Source organism: Microtus oregoni, unplaced genomic scaffold (genome assembly GCF_018167655.1).
Source record: "Microtus oregoni isolate MIOR12 unplaced genomic scaffold, Mior012 000080F_ref0000499, whole genome shotgun sequence".
Taxonomy (NCBI): Eukaryota; Metazoa; Chordata; class Mammalia; order Rodentia; family Cricetidae; genus Microtus; species Microtus oregoni.
Window position 1 is genome coordinate 5,893,256 of NW_024544538.1, and position 21,690 is coordinate 5,914,945.

At 41.4% G+C, this 21,690-nt stretch overlaps 1 long non-coding RNA gene across 1 annotated transcript in view; it reads right to left on the reverse strand.

Moving 5' to 3' along the window:
* LOC121441651 overlaps positions 1-21,690 on the reverse strand; it is a 104,125-nt gene that overhangs the window by 26,475 nt on the left and 55,960 nt on the right. The window lies entirely within an intron of this gene.

The following is a 21,690-nucleotide window of genomic DNA, read 5'->3' on the forward strand; positions in this document are numbered from 1 at the left end:
TCAGGAAGCTAAAGAATGGGGCAGAGCCAGCTGCCAAAGCTGTAGCTTTAATCCTAGTCATGCTGCTTAGCAGAGTTAAGACTCGTGTGGTCAGAAGAAGATAGAGAAACACAGGAAAGACGGATTTAGACAAAAAAAATCTGTAAGTGGCTTACAGTGTGTTTAAAAATATACATAGGATTGGGAGGGCAAAGAAAAAGGATAGAGAAAGTTCTTTAAAAAAGAAATAGAGTAGCCAGGCATGATGGCACATGCCTTTAACCCCAGCACTTGGGAGACAGAGACAGGTGGATCTATGTGACCTTGAGACTAGACTGATCTACAGAGTGAGTTCCAGGACAGGTCAAAAATACACAGAGAAACCCTGTCTCAAAAAAAATTAAGATTAAAAGAAATAGAGTAAAAAGCAATGTAAAGATGGAACATACACATAGAGTCTGGATATTTTATATTATTATGTTGTATTTGACTTGTTTGACTGCTGAGGAAGGAGCAACAGCTGCTAAAAGACATTTGATTATAAACACTGCTGGATTAATTCAACCTGTATTTGTTGAAAATGCCTTGACTTCAAAATTTAAGTCAAACAATATGTTATTTTGGAGAAGAAGTTTTGCTTTTTTTCCCACAGGAAATGAGAGACTGTGGATTCATTCTGGGTTAAGAAAAATTAGGCTTGATTGAGGAAGACCCCCTGAAAAATCTCTAATGGGAACAGATGGCTCAATTGATCCAATGTTTCAGAGCACCTCTGTTGCAGGTTCCTCTGAGTTCTACATCCAGAATAGCTTTAAGACTGCTGGCTGAGATGATCAAGTCTCACAGAAGACTCTAGTCAGTATTTGACCATAAATCCTAAATTTTCTTTGGGTCCCCATAAGATTACCAGTACCCCAATCAGCGAGAAGTAGCCTAGAAAACTATGCAATGGGATAATGCTTTTGTACACTGTAAAGATCTGTCACTAATATTAGTTTAATAAAACACTGTTTGGACAGTAGTCAGGCAAGAAGTATAGGCCAGACAACCAGACTCAGAGAATTCTTGGAAGAAGAAAAACAGAGTGAGTCACCAGCCAGATGCAGAGGAAGCAAGATAAGAATGCCTCACTGAGAAAAGGTATCAAGACAAGTGGGTAAACATAGACAAGAATTATGGGTTAATTTAAGTTGTAAAAGCTAGGTAATAATAAACCTGAGCTAATAGGCAAAAGTTTATAATTAATATAAGCTTCTGTGTATTTATTTGGGACTGAACGACTGCGGGACCAGGGGGAAGTTTACATCAGTTACTTGTCTTGTTGCTCCAGGGAAACACCTGACAAATGCAACTTAAGGAAGGAAAAGGTTTGCTTTGCCTCAAAGTTTGAGATACAGTTTACTGTGGCAGGGGAGTTGTGCTGGGGTAGCCTGAGGTAGCTGGCCACACTGCATCCAAAAGCAGAGAGAGGCATGAATGCTTTTCTTAGTTCCCTTTCTCTTTTTGATTCAACCCTGAACCTTAGCCCATGGACTGTATCCACCTCACTTAGGTAGCATAATCTAGAAAACCCATCCCAGGCATTCCCAGGGGCCTGCATCCATGGCAACTCCAAATCCCATTAGGTTGACCATATTAACCACAGGGCCATACACTTCCCCAATGCCTATGGCACTCTGCACAGATTCTCAAAATTGTGGGTTGCAGCTTCTTATGGGGTCACACAAATGAATATGGGGCTCCTGAAAAGTTTGGCAACAATAAAAGTTTTCTGCACACTCAACAGCCAAAAAGTTAATTTAGAGTCAAATGTATAATGAATCGAAGGTGTTTCTGGCCATGCTCACCTGTGCTGTACTCTAAGACTTTACTGCAAGCTTGATTCTGATCACATGTGTGCTCTTTGCAGCACTTGCTCTGTGCATGCATCACACCATGCAGTGCCAAGAAACGCTGCCTCAAATACCACGGCTCAGGTTTGAGACTACTGAATGTTACAAATGACAGGGTTTTTGCTATACGTGCCAAGTTTCTACTCTTGTAAAAATATGTCTAATTATGAAAAACAAAGACTTTTAATAGTTTCCTACAGTACCTCCATCAACAGGTATCAATGAGTATATCTTTGGGTTTTATTGTTTTATATTTTTTTATTTTTAAAATTATTGTTTCAGTTGCTAAAATATTGCTAAATGGACTTTGGGTTAGCATTAGGACAGAGTTTCCAATGACTTCTGAAAATGGTTGTTAATATACTTTTACCAGCTTGTACTAAGTAATCATGCAAAGTAGCATTTTCAGCATGGATAGACATAAAATGGAACTAGAAGGACTGGGACTGTCACTCAGCTGGTAGAGTACTTGACTAGCTCGCACAAATCCCTGGGTTCATTCCCCACCACCACATAAACTGGGCACGCTGCACACACCTGTGATCCCAGTACTCAGTGGGGAAGGCAAGGAAACCCGGAGCTCAAGGTCCTGTTTGGCTATATCCTAGACCAAGGCTACTTAAACTTTTTTCTTTGACTTTTTCCCTTTTTGATTTCTTTTTTAAGGGTTCTTTTTTCTGAAAGTCACGAAATTAATAAGGCCCCCTTCTCAAGGTTTTATAAGCGCTAATAATAGCTTAGTGAGTGACTGGGTTTCTTGAGGTTACTTAAAGGAGTTCTGGTAATGAGTCACAAAGAGCATAGACAACTCAAAGACAGCTGCGTCACTGAAAAGTCATGTGAAACTTACATCTCTGGAGCTCCCACTTGACTTAAAGGCAGCTTCTCTGGTCAGAACACACCCTTCCCCACCAACTGTTACTGCTTATATAACCTTGGGGAGGGGCCTTGTAAATCTTGGAACTTTTAGGGGCTTCCTGTGTCTTGTAAGTTTCATTGACAACCTTGGTCTTGTCTGTTTCCCTTACTTCCCGACTCTGTGTGCCTGCATGTGTGTGTTGGTACACACGTATGTACAGATGTATATGCACATGTGTGCACATACATGTGGAAGCAAAAGGACACCTTTAGCTATTGTTCCTCAGGAATGGTCAACCTTGCCTTTTTTGTGAGACAGCTTTTCTCACTAACCTGGAGATCACCAAGTAGGCCAATGTGACTTGCCAGCGAGCACCAGGGATCTCTCTGTCACTGCCTCCCAGTGCTTAGATTAGAAGGGCTTTATTCCATGATTTGTGGGGATTGGACTCAGGTCCTCTTGACTAATCCATGTCCCTACCGCACTTCCTGAGTCTTATAACCCTCCTTCCTCTGAGGGAAAGTTTCAATTAAGAGCTAATAGCCACACCACAGCACTCCTGCTGCAGACTGACACCTGTGCACCAGTGTTCATAGCTCAGGGGATGCAGCGAAGGCTGGATTTCCTAGCATAGCTTAGATTGTAACTGCTACTCCAAAAGCCTCTATTCCAAAGCCTTGGTCACCAGTCTATGGCACTACTGAGAGATTATGGAACCTTTAAGAGGTGAGGTCTGGTGGAAGGAAGTTAGAGCACTGGGGGATGCCCATGAAGGAGATACTGGGGCCCAGAGTCCTCTTCTCTTTACCTCCCTGATGTCAGAAGGGCAGCATCCTCCTCCACCACATGCTCACAGCATGGTATTCTGTGCAGCCAGCAGTACAAAGCAACAGGCTGAATGGCTTGTAGGCTGAAACCTCTGCAACAAAGCCTTCTGTAGGTGGAGTGATGGGCTGCTTCCCACCGCCCGGGAGGGCTCCCAGCCACCGGCTAGCTTTACCCAAAATAATTACACAGAAATTGTATTTTTTTAAACACTGCTTGGCCCATTAGCTTCAGCCTCTTACTAGCTAACTCTCATATCTTGCTTAACCCATTTCTAATAATCTGTATAGCACCATGAGGTGGTGGCTTACCCGGAAAGATCTTAACCTGCATCTGCCTCGGGTCAGAGAATCATGGTGACTGCCTGACTCGGTTTCTTTCTCCCTGAATTCTGTTCTGTTTTCTCCGCCTACCTAATTTTCTGTCCTCTCAAAGGCCAAGCAGTTTCTTTATTAACCAATAGACAGATGACGCTCCTCCATCACACCTTCTCTTTAATTTTTTTCTTTTTTATTTTATTCTATGTAAGCAGGGACATATGCCCCCCAACTGGCCTTGAATCCACTATAGACTAGGGTGACTTTGAATTTCTGATTGTCCTGTCTGTATCTCACTAGTGCTGGGATTACAATAAATGCCATCACACTTAGCTTTCTCTGTATGGTGACTTTTTATGAGCTGTGCATAGCAATATAAGCCTGCAGTCCCAGCCCTTGGGAAACAGAAGCAAGGGGATTATGAGTTCAAGACCACCTTGGGCTGCATAATAAGACATTGTCTCAAAGAAAATTTATCGGGTATTTTGTTCAGTCCACCTCCCACTGTAGCACCCATCCAGATTCCCAAGCACAATGAATGATTGCACCAACCAGACCTATAGAAGTTTCATCACTGACTAAAAATATGCCAGGTTCCTGCAGGAAGGGCCTCTGAGACACGTACATTTGCCAGAGTTTTATCTAGCTCCCTGCCTCTACCTGCCCCAATGCAGATTTAGAGACTTTGTCTCTGAACCAATCACATTCTCAGAGGCTGTGAACCCAGTTCCCCATCCCTCCAACTCCCTGTTTTTCACGCATGTCTACCTCGATTACCACTCCTCACTCGACCCAGCTGGTCTCCACCCCACCTTGTACCTCCGCCCTCAGCATTCAATGTTGCCAAATGAGAGACTGAAAACCAAAAACAATAGGGAAGATTTGGGGGCAAGCTCTAACTCCAGTTCTGATCTCGTGTCACGTGACTTGGCATGCAGGGAGTGAAAGGCAGAAAGGGCAGGCCCAACCCCACTTTCCTAGGCTCATCACCGCCATAGAAATTGTCAACACCTGCTGAGAGCGACCTCCAATCCCCTTGCCAAAGACTATGTTCTCTTCACTTCACCAGCTGAGGCAAAATGCAGTTCTTCCGTATATGGTCAGAGAATGCAATATGATAGCCATGCTTTCCGTTAGAAATGCCTGACTGAGTTTATTAAATATATAAAAAAGTTAAAAAACAAACACAAACAAGAACCCAATGTCAAGTAGCAGATGGGGGAGAAGCAAGAGATGATAGATAGGAAAACCTCAAATCCAGCACTCATAGACATCCCAGAGATGCCTGGAGTAGCTGGCTTGCAGCATCCAGTCAGAGCCTTACCAGCATTTCACAGAAATCAACTGGGGAAGATCCGGCTGCTGTTTCAGACTGAGGGAGTCCTATTTGTGGCCCCACTGATGGGACATGCATTTAAAATGCCATGGCCTACCTTCACGCATCTCGATGCAAGGCCCAGAGCAATGTGCGAGGCTGAATAACTAGGGTGCAGGCGAATGTGCGGCTAGAGAGAGAGCCAGGCCCTGGAGCAAAGCCAAGCCCTGTGAGTCCGTGTGGGTAAAGGGCCACTTGCTTCCTGTCTGCTCTTTTCATGGTCTGAACTTTAACCCAGGGAGGCACACTGTCTTGAGTTGCTGTGTTCTCCAGACAGACTGTTCCTGAGGCTACCTTTGTTTTTCCTGACCTTGACACTTTTACAAAGTAATAGCTCTAGATGTTCTGCAGAAAGATGCTTATCTTGTGTCAGGGTGATGCTTTCTCCCCCATTAAATTCAGGTTAGGAGAAGATAAACCACGAAAATTATGACTGTTTCCTTCTGTTGCCAACAAGAAGCACATGGTGGAACTTGTCTCTTTGCTGTTGGTGGTGGCTTCCATCACCGGCCTTACAGATGTTTTCTGCATTTCCCTACTTAAAATGTACTGACTTTCCTTCTAGAATTACTATTTTGTTGGGAGAGTTTGAGACTATACAAACATCCTACTTTTTCCACTGTGTTTTACCCACTAATCCTTTGATAATTCTTACCTAAGTTAATTATTACTGCGAAATGATGACTTCCTATTTCTGTCCCTCCATGTACATTGGTGGAAGAGTTATCTCTCGTGCGGGAGAGTTTTCCTTCTGAAGGGGGCTGGTGAGATGTCTCAGCAGTTAAAAGTACATAGTATTCTTGGAGAGGACCCATGTTTGGTTACCAGCACACACTTTGGATGGCTCAGAATGGCCTGTTAACTCCAGCTCAAAGGGATCTGACGCCCTCTTCTGGCCACCTTAGGCATTGCATGTACCTACACACATAAAAATAAAGTAAATCAGCAGGTCGGCGGTGGCGCACTCCTTTAATCCCAGCACTGGGGGGGGGGGGGCAGAGGCAGGCGGATCTCTGTGAGTTCGAGGCCAGCCTGGTCTACAAGAGCTAGTTCCAGGACAGGCACCAAAGCTACAGAGAAACCCTGTCTCGAAAAACTAAACTAAAAATAAATAAATAAATAAAGTAAATCTAAACCATTTTTAAAAGTTTTTCTTCTTGGAGGGTGGGGACAGAGGGGAATGGGGTAAGGACTGCAAGGAGAGGAGGGAGGGGAAACTGTGGCCAGAATTCAAAATTAATTAATTAATTTTTAAAAAGATTTTTCCTTCTCCTGGTATATGAAATCAATCAATTATGTGTTTAAATGGCCATGAATTTGTCCAAACAATGTATTGTCACAATTTTAAGTTGTGGAAAGGTCAATGGCTGTTTACAGATAATATGTCATGCTTTTCTGTGAATCTCTCCATTTTGCATTTGCTTTTTGGAAACTTTTCCCATGAGTCTGAAGAGGTTTTTGCATGGTCAGAATTCTAATCTCTTAGCTGTCATGCAACCTGCACATATTTGCTTTCAGATTTTGTTTTCTTTTGTTTTCCTTTGTTTTTCTCTTGCTGTTGCTGTTGTTTGCACTTTTGAAAAAAGATGGTGTTTACTCTATATTCCCCAGCTAGCTTCAACCTCAATCTTCTTGCCTCAGTCTCTGGAGTATTATAACTGTCCTTTTTAAAAAAAAAAAAAAAAAAGTGGATGGTAAAGGGCTTTTTATCATACAGACTTCATAATGAGACTAATAGTTATCTGCCTTCTTCACTATGCGACATTTTTACGAATGTTACAAAGTAAGAGGAGAACTGGCCATGGTGGTGGCACAGATCTCTAATTCCAGGACTGGGGAGGCTGAGGCATATCAGGTCAGCCTGTACTATGTAGCTAGCCAAGGCTAGCCTAAGTTAGAGAAAGAGACCCTTTATCCAAAAAGAAAAAAAACTTTAAAGAAAAACTAGAGTTTAAAATAAAATTTAGGCCTTTAATCCCAGCACTCGGGAGGCAGAGGCAGGCGGATCTCTGTGAGTTCGAGACCAGCCTGGTCTACAGAGCTAGTTCCAGGACAGGCTCCAAAGCCGCAGAGAAACCCTGTCTCGAAAAACCAAAAAAAAAATAAAATAAAAAATAAAAAAAAATAAAATAAAATTTAGGGGCTAGGTGTGGTGGTGCACATCTTTAATCCCAGCACTCAGAAGGCAGAGGCAGAAGCTCAAGGCCAGCCTGGTCTTCAGAGTGAGTTCCAGAACAGCCAGGGATATACTGAAAAGAACCATGTCTTGAAAAATTAATAGATCGATATATAGACTTAGGGCTGGGAAGATGGCTCAGTAGGTAAAGGCACTTGACACCAAACTTGACAACCTGACTTCCATCTTTGAGACCGACATTGTGGAAGAAGAGAGCCAGCTCCTCCAGGTTCTCCTCTGCCCTCCAAATGCAAGCTGTCATGTACACACACGTGTGCGCGTGCACAGGCATGTGTTATATATAAACATTTATATGTTTATAAATAAATAACTCTAACAAAGAAAAGAAAACTTTGCATCAACTCCGACAGTGGTGCTGAGTATACAAGTACTCACTGCATTCATCCTCCCGCACTTTCAGAGGACGTGAAGAGCTTGCTGAAGGAGGAAAATCAATTTTTATCAAATCTCAATCATTGAGCATGTTTAAAAATTATTTTCCATGTGACAAAACAAGAATAGTGTATGGAATATGTGTCAGATACCCACATACAATGGCTGTCTCCTTGAAAAGAAGGTGGTTGGGTTGCAAGTTGAAATTGGCACTTTAAAAACATTTTTTTAATTTAACTTTTATGTGTATGAGTGTTGGGCCTACATGTATGCTGTGCACTGCTCGTGCATCTGGTGCCCTCAGAGGCCAGAAGAATGCATCGGATCCCCTGGACCTGATGTTAGAAACAGTTGTGAGCTGCCATGTGGGTGCTGGGAATCAAACCTGAGTTCTCTGGAAGAGCAGCCAGTACTCTTAACTGCAGAGCCATCTCTCCAGGCCCCTATTTATTGTTTTTAATTTATATATAATAACCATGCATATTAAGTTCTTTTTTATTCTTTCAGGTATTTTTGCTTTTCCAAGACAGGGTTTCTCTGCGTAACAGCCCTAGCTGTCCTGGAACTCTTTTTGCAGACCAGGCTGGCCTCAAACTCATAGAGATCCGCCTGCCTCTGTCCTCCGAGTGCTGGGATTAAAAGCGTGTGCCACCACTGCCCATCTAAAACACTATTTTTATGCCATTTTAATTAAGTTAACTTTACTTTTATAAGAGAGAGTGGGAATTTTTTTTTTTTTTTTTTTTTTTTTTTTTTGCTTTTTTGAGACAGAGTTTCTCTGTAGTTTTGGAGCCTATCCTGGAACTAGCTCTTGTAGACCAGGCTGGCCTTGAACTCACAAAGATCCGCCCGCCTGCCTCTGCCTCCCAAGTGCTGGGATTAAAGGCGTGTGCCACCATGGCCCGGCTGGAATTTTTGTTAAGAGTGCATCAATATCTAAATAAACTGAATTTCTTACCTATGCAGAAGACACTAGGCAATGCAATATACACAACCATAAATGCAGCATAATTTTTTCTGATGGGAATCCCATTAAATAGAATGTTTCAGAGTTCTATAATTTTAATTTTTTAAATTTTACTTCACATAGTGTCCCCTAGATTTATCCATGTGTCACAAATGATAGCATGTCTCATGTCATACTGAATGCAGTTAAATAATATTCCATTTTATATATGTACCATGTTTTATCCAACTGAAAATCCTTACATACAGGAAAAATCAAAATAATAAAGACACAACCTGTGATTAAATATTTGATAAGAAATTAATATCCAAAATACACAAAGAATTCTAAACTCTAAGTATCAAAAAAGCACAGATACCTTGATGTAAAAACTGGGTAGCAGGCTGGGTGGTGGTGGCGCACACCTTTAATCCCAGCACTCGGGAGGCAGAGGCAGGAGAATCTCTGTGAGTATGAGGTCAGCCTGCTCTACAGAGTGAGTCCCAGGACAGCCGTTATGCAGAGAAATCCAGTCTCAGAAACACACACACACAAAATGGGTAGCAGACCTCAATAGATATTTCTCTAAAGAAACATATCAAAAGTGCTTACTGTTGTTAATCATCAGCAAAATACAAATCAAAACTACTCCTCACCTGCCAGCATAGACATGGGCTGGGAGGGGACAAGTGCTCTGGAAGAAGAAGGGGCTTTGATAAGAAGAAAGTGATTATCGGTGCCAACTACAGGTATAGGGTAAGTGGATAAAGACTTAACTGTTGGGATTGAGAGACTGGCAAGGAAATTAGTGGTTGCTCCAGGAAGCGCGCATAGTGGAAGTCAGCCTGGAGGGAATGGCGCTGCTGAACTGGAGTGCATTTTCCAAGGCTGCACAGCACCTGCTGCCTCCTGCCGCTTGCTCGCCGCTCATCTTGCCCCGTGCCACCTTGCCTCTGGCTTTGTGTGTATGATCACACCACCTAATTGCACTAGGACTGCAATTACACAAACTGGGTAAAAGAAACTGTTATCGAACTCAAAGACTACCATGATTCCTTAAATATTTACTCTTCATTTGGTATTTAATTTCTCAAAGTAAAATATTAAATTCGAATATTAATGGGGCAAACAGCTGGTGCTGAATATTCAGGCTCCCAGAGGAACGCGTTAATGAATCATTTCTAAAGCTGGACAGTTGCGTATGTAATCTGTTCAAGGCATAGGAACACTGTCTTTTCTCAATTATAGCTTTCTAAAATGAATATAAATACCTCATTAGTCTGTTCCCAAAATAGAAATGGCCCTTTGACATTATAATCAATGTTTGTTGGAAGAAATTAGTGCATTAACCTAGTGTGAAAAGGAGAAATGAGACACAGAGTTTCAATTTTGCAAAATTAAAAAATGTTCTAGCAGGGAGATGAGTTGCAACTCAGTGACAAGGCACTTGCCTAATGTGTGCAAGGCCACCAATACTGAGAACACAACAAAAACTAGGCTCTGTGCTATGGATGTGGTAATGGTTACACCACTAGGTAAATATATTTAATGTCACCGAACGGGGCACTTACAGTAAATAAAATGGTCAATTCTCATAGTACACATTTTATTACAAATTTTAAAACATTTATTTTAAAAGGACCAACAGTTTGGAAGCTAAAGCACCAGGATCATAAGTTCAAGGCCAGTCTAGGCTATATATAGCAAGACCCTGAAGTTAGGAAGGAGGAAAAATAGGAGGAAGACAGACAAACAGACCCTCTCAGCATGGAAAAGAACAAAGAAAGAGAAAGAGAGACAAAGAGAGAAATATCATCGTCTGGTTCCATTGCATATGTTATCATGTAGAATTCATCCATCCCTCCAATCATTCATTCAATAGGCATTTATCGAATGTCAGCAATATGCAAAGCCTATGTCTTGGTGCTAAGAATAGAACTTTAAAAAGCTCTTTTGGTGCTTACTTACCTTTTAAAGATTTATTTTCTTTTTATTTATGTGTATGCATATGTCTGGGTGACTCTATCGCATGGAAAAGGGTGTGGGTGCCCATGGAGAAAAAAGTGTCAGGGCCCCTGTAGCTAAAGTCACAGGTAATTGTGAGCCGCCCAGTGTGGGTGTTATGAACTGAACATGGGTCCTTTGCAGGAGCAGCACATGCTGAGTCGTCTCTCTAGCCCCTGGAACTAAGTTTTAATGGGAGAAACAGAAAATATACAAAGAAAAAGACAAATATGAAATGTCTCAGATAGTAACAAGTGATGTAGAAAAAGAAGACAGAAAAGAGACGGAATGTGATGGGGAGGCTGTAAGGTTTTTTGGAGTGCTGGGTATCAAATCAAAAGGCCTCGACACTCTAGACAAGTGCTCTAACAGTAAGCTATGTCCTCAGCCCAGGAGTACCCCATATCTGTGGGCTTCATATCTGCAACATCAATCAACCACAGATCGAAAGAAAATGGAAAACAAGAAAAGATGGGAGGAATGTTGCATTGCTACCCAAAAAGTACAGTTCTTTTTTTTGTTATTTTCTAAGCAATATAGGATAACTACTCTTCAACTGGCAGTTATATTACACTGAGAATTATTAGTCATTGAGAGATTATTTGGAAGCACACAAGAAGATGCCTATACTTATATGAAGACACTGTTGCTCCCTAAGACGGACTCAGTTATGGATGGGTTTTGGTGTCTTGGGGAGTTGTGCAATCAGCCCACTGCATACTAAGGGATGACAGCATGAGGAAGGATTCATTGACAAAAGGACATTTGAATACAGCTCTGGACAAAAAAAAAGGAGCAGGCCATGCAGACATCATCAGAAAGAATCATTTTAAGCAGAGGAAGAAAGTAATGATGGGTTTAAAAGGATCTCTCTGGCTGCTGTGTTGGGAGGTCAAGGAAAGAAACAGGATCAAGAAACCATCACAAAGCCAGGCAGTGGTGGTGCACACCTTTAATCCCAGCAGTTGGGAGGCAGAGGCAGGTGGATCTCTGTGAGTTCAAGGCCAGCCTGGTCTACAGAGAGAGTTCTAGGACAGCCAGGGTTACACCAAAGAAAAGAAAAAGTATCCATGACTTAACTCAGGCAGAAAATTATGATGGCTGAGACTAGGGTAGTAGCAGTGAAGATGGTGTAAATATATTGAAGATGGAGCCAACGTAATTTTCTCAAGAGCCGTGTTTAGAGAAGGGTTGAATTTGGTTGGTTGTGTCCTGTAGATGAAGATTGCTTGTTTGTTTCCCAGCTGCCTAGACCTAAATAATCACACAGAAACTATATTAATTACAACACTGTTCGGCCTATTAGCTCAGGCTTCTTATTAACTAACTCTTACATCTTAAATTAACTCAATTCTATTAATCTGTGTGTTGCCATGAGGCTGTGGCTTACTGGTAAGAGTGCAGCAGCATCTGTCTCCTTCAGCAGCTACATGGTACCTCTCTGGCTCCGCCTACTCTCTACATATCTCGGCTCAAATTTCCTGCCTGGCTTTGCTCTCCTAAGCCATTGGCCAAAACAGCTTTTTTCATCAACCAATAAAAGCAACATATATACAGAAGGACATCCCACATCAGTGTCCTTCTTACATAGCTTACAAGTTCTCTGTTAAATAGACTACAGAATGAAGTACAAAGGTGAGTATTTGGGGTGAGCGGCAGAATATTTGGGTAGCTTATATAATGCCCTGAGTTTGAGTCTCAGTACTAGAAAAAGGGTGGGGAGATACTTGTGGAAATGGAAAAGGCAAGCAGGAATATAATATTTATTTATAAAAGCTTCAAATAGGTCTAGAGACATGGCTCAGTGGTTAAGAGTGTGAATACTACTCTTAAAAAGGGCCTAAGTTCAGTTTCCAGCACCCATGCCAGGCAACCTAAAGTCATCTGTCAACTCCAGCTCCGAGAGATATACAAAACCCTCTCTGTAGACACCTACATGTATGTCACAGAGAGAGAGAGAGAGAGAGAGAGAGAGAGAGAGAGAGAGAGAAAGACATAAACAAAAAGGCAGATAGATAAAAATCACAAAATTAAATCTTTTTTAAAAGCTTACAACTACCACAAATATCAGGAAATCTTGAAGAATGGCTTAACTGTCCTGGCACACCCTTAACCCAACATTTCTATATTTGGGGATGTGTACTATTTGTCTCTCTGGCCATATGATGACTTTATAATATATTTAAATGAAAAGAATAGAAAATTAATTCTACTTTTTCCTCTGTCATAGTTTATCCATATTTGTACAATTGATGCTTTGGTCTTGTTTTCTTCTTTGCTATGATGAAGTTTTTAATTAATGCTGCAATGATATAAGAAGCTTTTGACAGGTTCATCTTTTTGTTTATATATTTGGCTTTTTCCTCTCACAATTCTGGTAGATAAAACGCAAAATTGATCTGATAATGAGACATTCATAAGAATAGGCAGATGTATTTAGCAATTAATGTTGCATTACATTAAGTCATGCAATAACATAAGAAAATTGCTCCCAGCACTCGGGAGGCAAAGGCAGGCGGATCTCTGGGAGTTCGAGGCCAGCCTGGTCTACAAGAGCTAGTTCCGGGACGGGCACCAAAGCTACAGAGAAACCCTGCCTCGAAAAACCAAAAAAAAAAAAAAAAAAAGAAAATTGCTATTAACAATTCATACAACGAGTTGATAATATTTTTAGGCTTTTTGTGCCTTGAGCATTTGTTCTTCCAGACTAGTTTTCTGTGTCCGTGATAATTTCATCTATCACTTAATCAGAATCTGTCAGACTTCATCAGAATAAGATGAGTCAGATACACTAAAATATAACCTAATATGCTCAAACACATAAAACATGCAAATTCACAGACAGGCAAAAATTACTATTTGCAGAACTCTTCCTGGCTTGGCTCTGTAAACACAAGGTCTCTGATAAATTGTATTTCATAAATTTTCTAGAAAAACTATGAGGTCATTATGAAAAACTGTATAGAGTTTGAATTATCATATGAACCAGTAATTTAACTTTCTGCATATTTATCCAAAACAGCTAACATTGAGACCTGAAAGCAATGTTTGGCCCCCCATATTCATTTCTGCATCATCCACAAGAGCTAAAGTATGAAAACAACGTGGATAAACGGACTTAGAAAAGGTATTGCATTTATATGGTGGGATGCTAGTTAGTACCAAAGAGGATATCACCAGATATGTGACAACATGGATAAACTCAGGCTTGAAGTTAAGATACATAAAGCACCCAGAGAGGGAATACTGCAGGATTCCACTTATATATGGACTCCAAACTAGTCAAATGCATAGAAGCAAAGGCTAGAATAATGGATGTCAGGGGTTAAGAAGAGTGGATGCCTGGGACCAGAGGGCAGAGGACGTGGGGAAGTGCTGTTCAATGGCTATAAAGTTGCAAATATGATTGAGCCATAGAAATTTGTTATATGGCCTTATATCCACAATTTACAACACTGTATGCGTTAGGAATATTTCCTAACGTGAGCTCCCTGACGATGCAAAAATTCCCAAACAAGCCAAATTAAGAAATATCCAGGTTTAATGGGAGATCTACACTCTCAGGTGGCCCTGAGGGGGAAATGCCACACCCCCTACCCCCCTCCCATGAGGAAGAAATGGAGACCACGTGTTCCTCTTTCAGGAGATCACTTAAATATCCTGGGGAGTGGTCCTGACCCCATCCCCAGGGAGGAGTCAGGACCTGGCCTGCTGGGATTGGGAATCCAGACCAGGCCTGGGAGCTGGGATAGATGCGAGGGGCTGGGGCCTACACTCCCAACTTGACAGTAAATACTACATGCTTAAAACTGTTTAAGAGGGTACATCTCATGGTGAGAAAATGCTCGTTCTTACTAGGCAATACTGAACCCTTCATATATAGTTTTACAGGCCCAGTGAATAATTTTTCACAGGCTAGTTTTGGGGTGTGTTGATTCCAGACCTTATTTCTCTTCAGTTACACATTGAAAATGCAAAATTCTGGCTGCTATACACTTGTCAGATCAAGATATGGTCTTTCATCCTGCACCATTAGTCAGCACACTGAGAAATAGGGGTATTTCTGGAAGCCATTTCTATGCTAAAGTGGCTGGCCATGGTACAGAAGTAACTGCCTGTAATGTTAATGTATTTCATTAAATCCCTCATAAATGCAAATTCAATTCAGTTTGTCCTCTGAATGGCCACAAAAATGTCCACAGCTACTTTAATGACAACCTCACCATGAGGAAAGACCAGAGGAAGAGTTGGAATGAAAGGAGAATTTGGGGGCTGATTTCATTCTGTTTTTGTTGATCTTTTGGTTTTCTTTTGAAACAGCCTCTCACGCGGTTGCCTGGTCTCACCTTGAACTTGCTTTGTAACTCTGAATGACCTTGAAGTCCTGTCTCCGGCTCCCAAGGGCTGAGATTAAGGGCGCACACCATTACTTCTGGCTCTGCTTTGACTGATTTCAACTAAACTGTTTTTATTTTGGCAGATTTTACAAAACCACACCACCACGTTCGTGCACCACCGGGACCTTGTCGGGAGCCACTGCAGGTAAAGAGCTGGGACTTTTGACTCCTCAGCTTCCTAGTAAATGCAGTGCTCGATGGTTGTGTGTGAGAGAAAGAGAGCAAGGTGGTGGGTGTGGCTTCCTGGTAGAGAGCACTTGCCTAATGCGTGTGAAGCTCTGCATTTGATCCCCAAGTCCAAATTGAAAAATAAAGGAAGCGGTTAATAATAATTCCAAAGTTTTGGGCCTGTGCAACTATGTGGGTGGAGTTACCATTTACTAGGATAAGATTAAGAAAAGTCTTCAGTTCAGGTCCAGCTTGAATCTTCCTAGAAGAAGTATCATGCAATATGGCTCCTTAAACAAGACCTGAACAATGACAACACACAATGACATGCTAATGTGGCAAGGGGAAATTTCAAGGTCCTCACCCCCAGACAAAGAATGACAGGCTACTAATGACTGCTGAGAGAGAGAGAGAGAGAGAGAGAGAGAGAGAGAGAGAGAGAGAGAATTCGCTTCTCCCTGGGATGAGTCCCCTGATTGGCTGTCCAATACCAAGTGGTCGGCTCTAAAATCATATACACACAAGCAACACTAAACAGACTCAGCAGGTTATAGTTATATATTTAGGAAGACATGTAACAATAATCAAAGAAAAGGAGGCCGTGAATTTGAAAGGGAGTAAGGGGGCCTGAGAGGGATTGAAGGGAAAGGACACTGTAAGGATTGCCCGAGGACAGGGAAGGGGGAAATGATGTAACTATATTTTAATTGAAAAATTTTTGATTTTCTAAAGACTTATTAATAAAAATCTTTATATATATTTATATATATATATGTACATAGTTTGTATATAGGTGCTTTATCTGCATGTATGCCTGCATGCCAAAAGAAGGTAGGGTAACAGATATCATGATGGATGATTGTGAGTCACCCTGGGAATTGAACTCAGGACCTCTGGAAGAACAGTCAGTACTTTTAATTGCTAACCCATCCCTCAAGTCCATTTTATTTTTTAATTTTTAAGAAAAAAAATCTTCAGGATCAAAATGAGGAAGCCTTGGTGGCACATGCCTTTAATCCCAGCACTCAGGAGGCAGAGGCAGACAGATTTGTAAGTTCGAGGCCAACGTGGTCTATAGAGTAAGTTCTAGGACAGCCAGGGTTACACAAGAAAGCCTGTCTCAAAAAACAAACAAACAAAAACCTTAAGGTAGGGACTAGAAAGATGATGGTTCTACAGATAAGAACACCGACTGCTCTTCCAAAGGACCCACGTTCAATTCCCAGCACCTACGTGAGTATGTATAACTCCGTTTCCAAGGGATCCAGCCTGTCCTCTGGCCTCCAGAGGCACTGTACATACCTGGTATATGAACATGCACATGGACAAAACACTCATAAACAAAATATAAACAAATTGTTTTTAAAATCTAAGGCATCCAATAGACAGCTACGAGGAAATATCAAGTAGGTAACTGGCTATGCGTTTGAGAGAAGTTGGTTAAAGGAAAAAAGCTAGGAGGATCATAGCTGGAAATTGCTTTTGAAAACATGAAATTAGATATGGCAGAATTGAGGATGTGCACACACCTGTAAAGCCAGCATTGCAGTGGCAGGAGAATCACAGCCTGACTACAGAATGAGACCCTCAGAAAGTGTGGGGCAAGAGGTTGTCGGGGTCCAACCCCAACATAAATTATCTCTCTGGACCGGCATGGAGGCGTGGGAATAATTGAGACACAGTTCACACAGCAATATCGGAAGGAAGTCTCAGGGTCCATCCAAATCCTGAAGATCACCCGCGTTTATTCTGCAAACAGCTTTTATCCCCAAAGGGAAACTGGGGGGAGGGGGGGGGAGTTCATCAGCATTCTGTTTCCAGGGTAGCAGGACTAAAGTCACTTCCACAGCTCTGTCACTAGCTTGGATTAACACCTCTTCCCAGGCGATCTCCATATTTACAAAGAAGGAGCAGAACAACATCAGCATGCCCTGACCCAGGCGGCAGCCTGTCTCTAAGTGCTGTGACCACCTCAGGTACGACTGAGGCTGGAGAGCCTGGCTGCCATACAGTGCAGAAATAGGTGGCCTGTCTAATATTGCCCCACAAGAGGTTGGGGAGATCATTAAATTGGTAAAGTATTTGCCACACAAGGTTCTGAGTTCAATCCATTCCCAGCACTGGCATCAAAAAACAAGAAACTACAGTCTAAGTCTGTAATGCCAGCTCTGGGGTGACAGAGACAGAAAGATCATCCCTGGGGCCTCATGGCCCATCAGTGTAGCTAAATCCAGGACCTCCAGGTTCAGTGGGTGACCCTGTCTCAAGAAAAAAAAAAAGTGGCTTACAATATTAAAAGACACCAGTCTCAACCTCTGTCCTCCATATGTGCACACACCTGTGTGCACACACATATAGGACAACAAACCAACAAACAAAACTAATCAAATGAAGGAAAGAGGCCGCGAAGACAAGTGGGCCAGGACAGAGCCCTTGGGAAATGGTCTAGGAATTGCAAATGGAGCTAAAGACGATCAAGAAAGGAAGTGATGAAGTCAAAAGAAGCCAAGAGGGTACAGATGTCCTATAAGCCAAGCAAAAACGGTGTTTCAAAGTGGAAAGAGTGATCAGCTATTTCCAGTAGTGTGAGGAAAGAGAGTTGAATATTAGGATCGACTGATGTGTATCAAAGAAAACAAAGAATAGAACTGGAAAACAGTGATCACATTTCGTGGTTTGGAACCTGCTTTATGGCCCTTGAACTTCTTCCCTGTATAAGCTGGCTTTAACCGATTGAATGTAAGTGTTGCCATAATTTATTTACCCAATCACCAGCACTAATCCCTTTTTTCTGCAGTACTGGGAATAGACTGAGATCAAGTCACACGCTAGGCAAGCACAGTACCACTTAGCTGTATTCTCAGCCCCGCATCCAGTGCCTTTTGGTGCACACTGAGGCTGTTGTAAGCAATGCTGTGATGAAGATCTCCAAACACACTTTTTGTGCAAAATACACATTAGGTTTCTGAATTCTGGAGTTGCTAAATAAAGACTATGGGCACTTTCAGTTTTGATGGGAATTGTTCTATTGCCTTCAATTTATTTTTTCATCGATAATATACAAAAATGCCTCTCCCTCCATCCCCCACCCCCAAATCTTTGTGGCACTGGATGCTCATCATCTTTTAGTCCTCACCAATTTGACAGATTTTAAAATAACGACTTAATTTGCATGACTTTGATGACTGGAGAAACAGACCGGCTTTTTTTTTTTAATTTCCATTTGTATTTCTTCTTTTGTATGACAACTGCATCGTTTGCCAAGTTTTCCATTTGAAAATGTGCCTACCTTTTATTTTAATCAATTTGTCAGAATCATCCTCTATACGTTGCAAGTCTTTTCTCTGAATGCATTGTTTGGCTTTCACCATTAATTATGGTGTTTTTAATAGAGGGTTTTTAAAATGTGATCTAAGCTTTCATTAGTCCCTTTTAAAGGTTTATGCCTTCAATGCCCCATCTGATTGTTTTTTAACAAGAGCTATACAAATGGATTTTAAGATTATTAACCCAAAGCTTAGAGAGAACACGTTTTCTTTTCAAAGCTAATCAGGCATCTTCAAAGAGGACAAAATTGCTTTTCTCTACCCCCAACTTTATATTATTGGCAAAAACCATTACCTAATTGAGACGTCTGTGTATTCAGTGAGTGCTGCTGTGTATTCGCCTGACAATGCCCAGGGACTAATGGGACTGTGTGTGCTCTCTAAGGGAAATGAGCACAAACATGAAGAAGGCCGCCTAATAGGAGACTGTGTGTGTCTTTTGCAAAATACAGCATTTTCAGCATATGACATGCACGAATTGGTGGAAGCACAATTTTCTGGCTTTCAATGCATTTTGGTTGATTACATTTAAAAAGCAGTATTGAAATGAAGCAATTACCTTCCCCAGCACTTTGAGTCATGAGTTCTTTCAAAATGCTTTAGGTAAGATGTTTCTTCCTTGCTTGAGTCACTGGGAATCTATGGAAGGAAGTAAACTCCATAGTAATTACACATCGCAAGTCAATTTTTCCTTTCATCTAAAAGCTCCTGAGTGTCCATCGCCTGCATTCTGGCCTTCCTCATCACCCACTACTCCCCCGTTCCTGTTCTCCTTTCTACGTGTTATACCATACCCACATGCATTTTGACATGTATATACACATACTGAGATCTCCCTATGAGGGAGAACATGCAGGGTTTTTTTTTAGATGCTTGAGACACGAAAGAAGATATAAAGTCCAGGTTTTTTTTCTGGCTTTAACTCACTCATGCATTTGGGGATGGTTGTGCTGGACAGGTGTATATCAAGTCTATTCTGACGCTCCAGAGCTTCAGAATGGCTATTCTCACTGTAGATGTTTAGAGACTGAGTCACTGTGTAATATTTTTATCTCCAAGTTCTTTATAATAAGGTTTTAATAAAAAAGTATGCCCAAGAGAATTTTGCTGTGAACTGAATGTAACTTTTTTAGTGATTAAGATGTCAACTTAAAAAAAAAATGTTGTCAATTACCTGTGGAATAAAGTTCTCAGTCTTTTTTCTCAAAGCAGTTAAGATTATAATACATAAATTTTGAATTCAATAAGTGTCCGAAACAAGGAAAATAAAATGGCATGTCCAGCTTTCAATGTTACAAAAGAAGCTTATAATTTAAAAAATTTGTTTGTTAAAGTATCATAATGCTGAAACAGTGCCAGCAAGATGGCTCAATTAATAAGTGTGCTTCCCACAATTTGAGCTCAATCTCCAGGGCCCATGTGGTGAAAGGAGGGAACTGACGCCCACAAATTGTCTTCTGGCCTTCATATGTGTACTATGGCACACGAGTACACAGACAGAAGGGAGAGAGGGAGGGAGAGAAGGAAAAGAGAGAAATATAAACGTAAAAAAAATAAGCCAGAGATACTTCAAGCATTCCTGGTAGAAGAGTAGAGCAATGTGGGCCACTAGAATTGTTTCCTTTATCCTTAATATCAGAAATGGAAAGTTAGCAAACTATCATGCATAAAACTGATAACCAGGCAAAACTGATGACAGAACAAATTATTCCATTCATAAGAACCATAAACATAACGGTCTGAGCGCTGGCTCAATGGCATGGAGCGCCGCCCGTGGAGCCCAAGGTCGCCGGTTCGAGTCCCAGGTAAGTGAGTCCTGTGTGCATGTGTCTGTGTGTCTCTGTCTCTGTGCCTGTGCTGTCTGAGTGCTTGTGTGAGTGACGTGTGCTTGCATAATTAATCGGAAAAAAAGAACCCTAAACATCTAGAACTAAATAAAAATAAACTTGGTAAGCTTTGTGAAAAAAGCGTCCCTGTAATTCTACATGGATCCTGGCCATGTGTACATATGTATTTATACATGTCAGCTATATAACACTACTATAAGACAGAAAACACATCTACACAAATATATACCTCACAGACATAATTTTGGTTGTTGATTTGTTGTTATATGAGACAAAGTTCTCACTATATTGCCCAAGCTGATAACAATCTCTTGTGCACAAAAGATCCTCTATCTTAGTCTCCCCAGTGGCTGGGACCAGTTAATGCCATATCTTAGTCTTAAATAGGAAGATTCAATGTAATAATGATGCTAGTTTTCACAAATTGATCTATATGTCCAATACAGACCTAACCAAATTTCAAAAAGAAATTCTCTGAAGGGCTACATGAGGAACTTGACACCATTATCATAAAATGCATTGACTTACGAAAGCACTAGGGTAAAGGGTGAACTGAACCTACCTATTCTCTCAGTGAACTGGGAAACAATGTGGGCAGCCGAGAGAAAAGCTATGGGGGCAGTTGCAGGGACTTGAAGAGAAAGCAAGTATCAGGAAGGCCATTCCCACAGGTCTAGAATTAGCCAGGGATAGTTTACTAAGGTTCCTTCATGGCCCTTCATCAAGGCAAGAAATATACGGATTAGTAATGTTGCTTTGTCACAATACGTCTCGTGGTGGGCCACACCAGCTTGTAATTATTGTATAGTAACCACAATGAGATCGAGGACTTCCACCTGGGTCACTGGGACGCCTCCCCCACTCAGGGTTCTCAGTTGAGACTGAACTATGCCTATGTGGCCATCAAAATATTTTTTAGCAACTCCATCTTAGACTCTCCAGTTCTTAGGTGTTTCATGGACATTTCTCTAGTTTTTAGTACAAGAGAGGTGTCTTCTGTCACTGCCTTGATAAAGGAAGTCATTTGGACGGCACCCCTTCCCACTGTATCTTTAGCCTGAAATAAACCGCACATTTGGAAGCATGACCTTTTGGATTCTGTGGTCTCCATGAATTACTGAACCCTGTTTACCTTCAATAATTAATGCACTGTGGAAAGTCCTCTGGGAGAACGGAATAGAGTTTT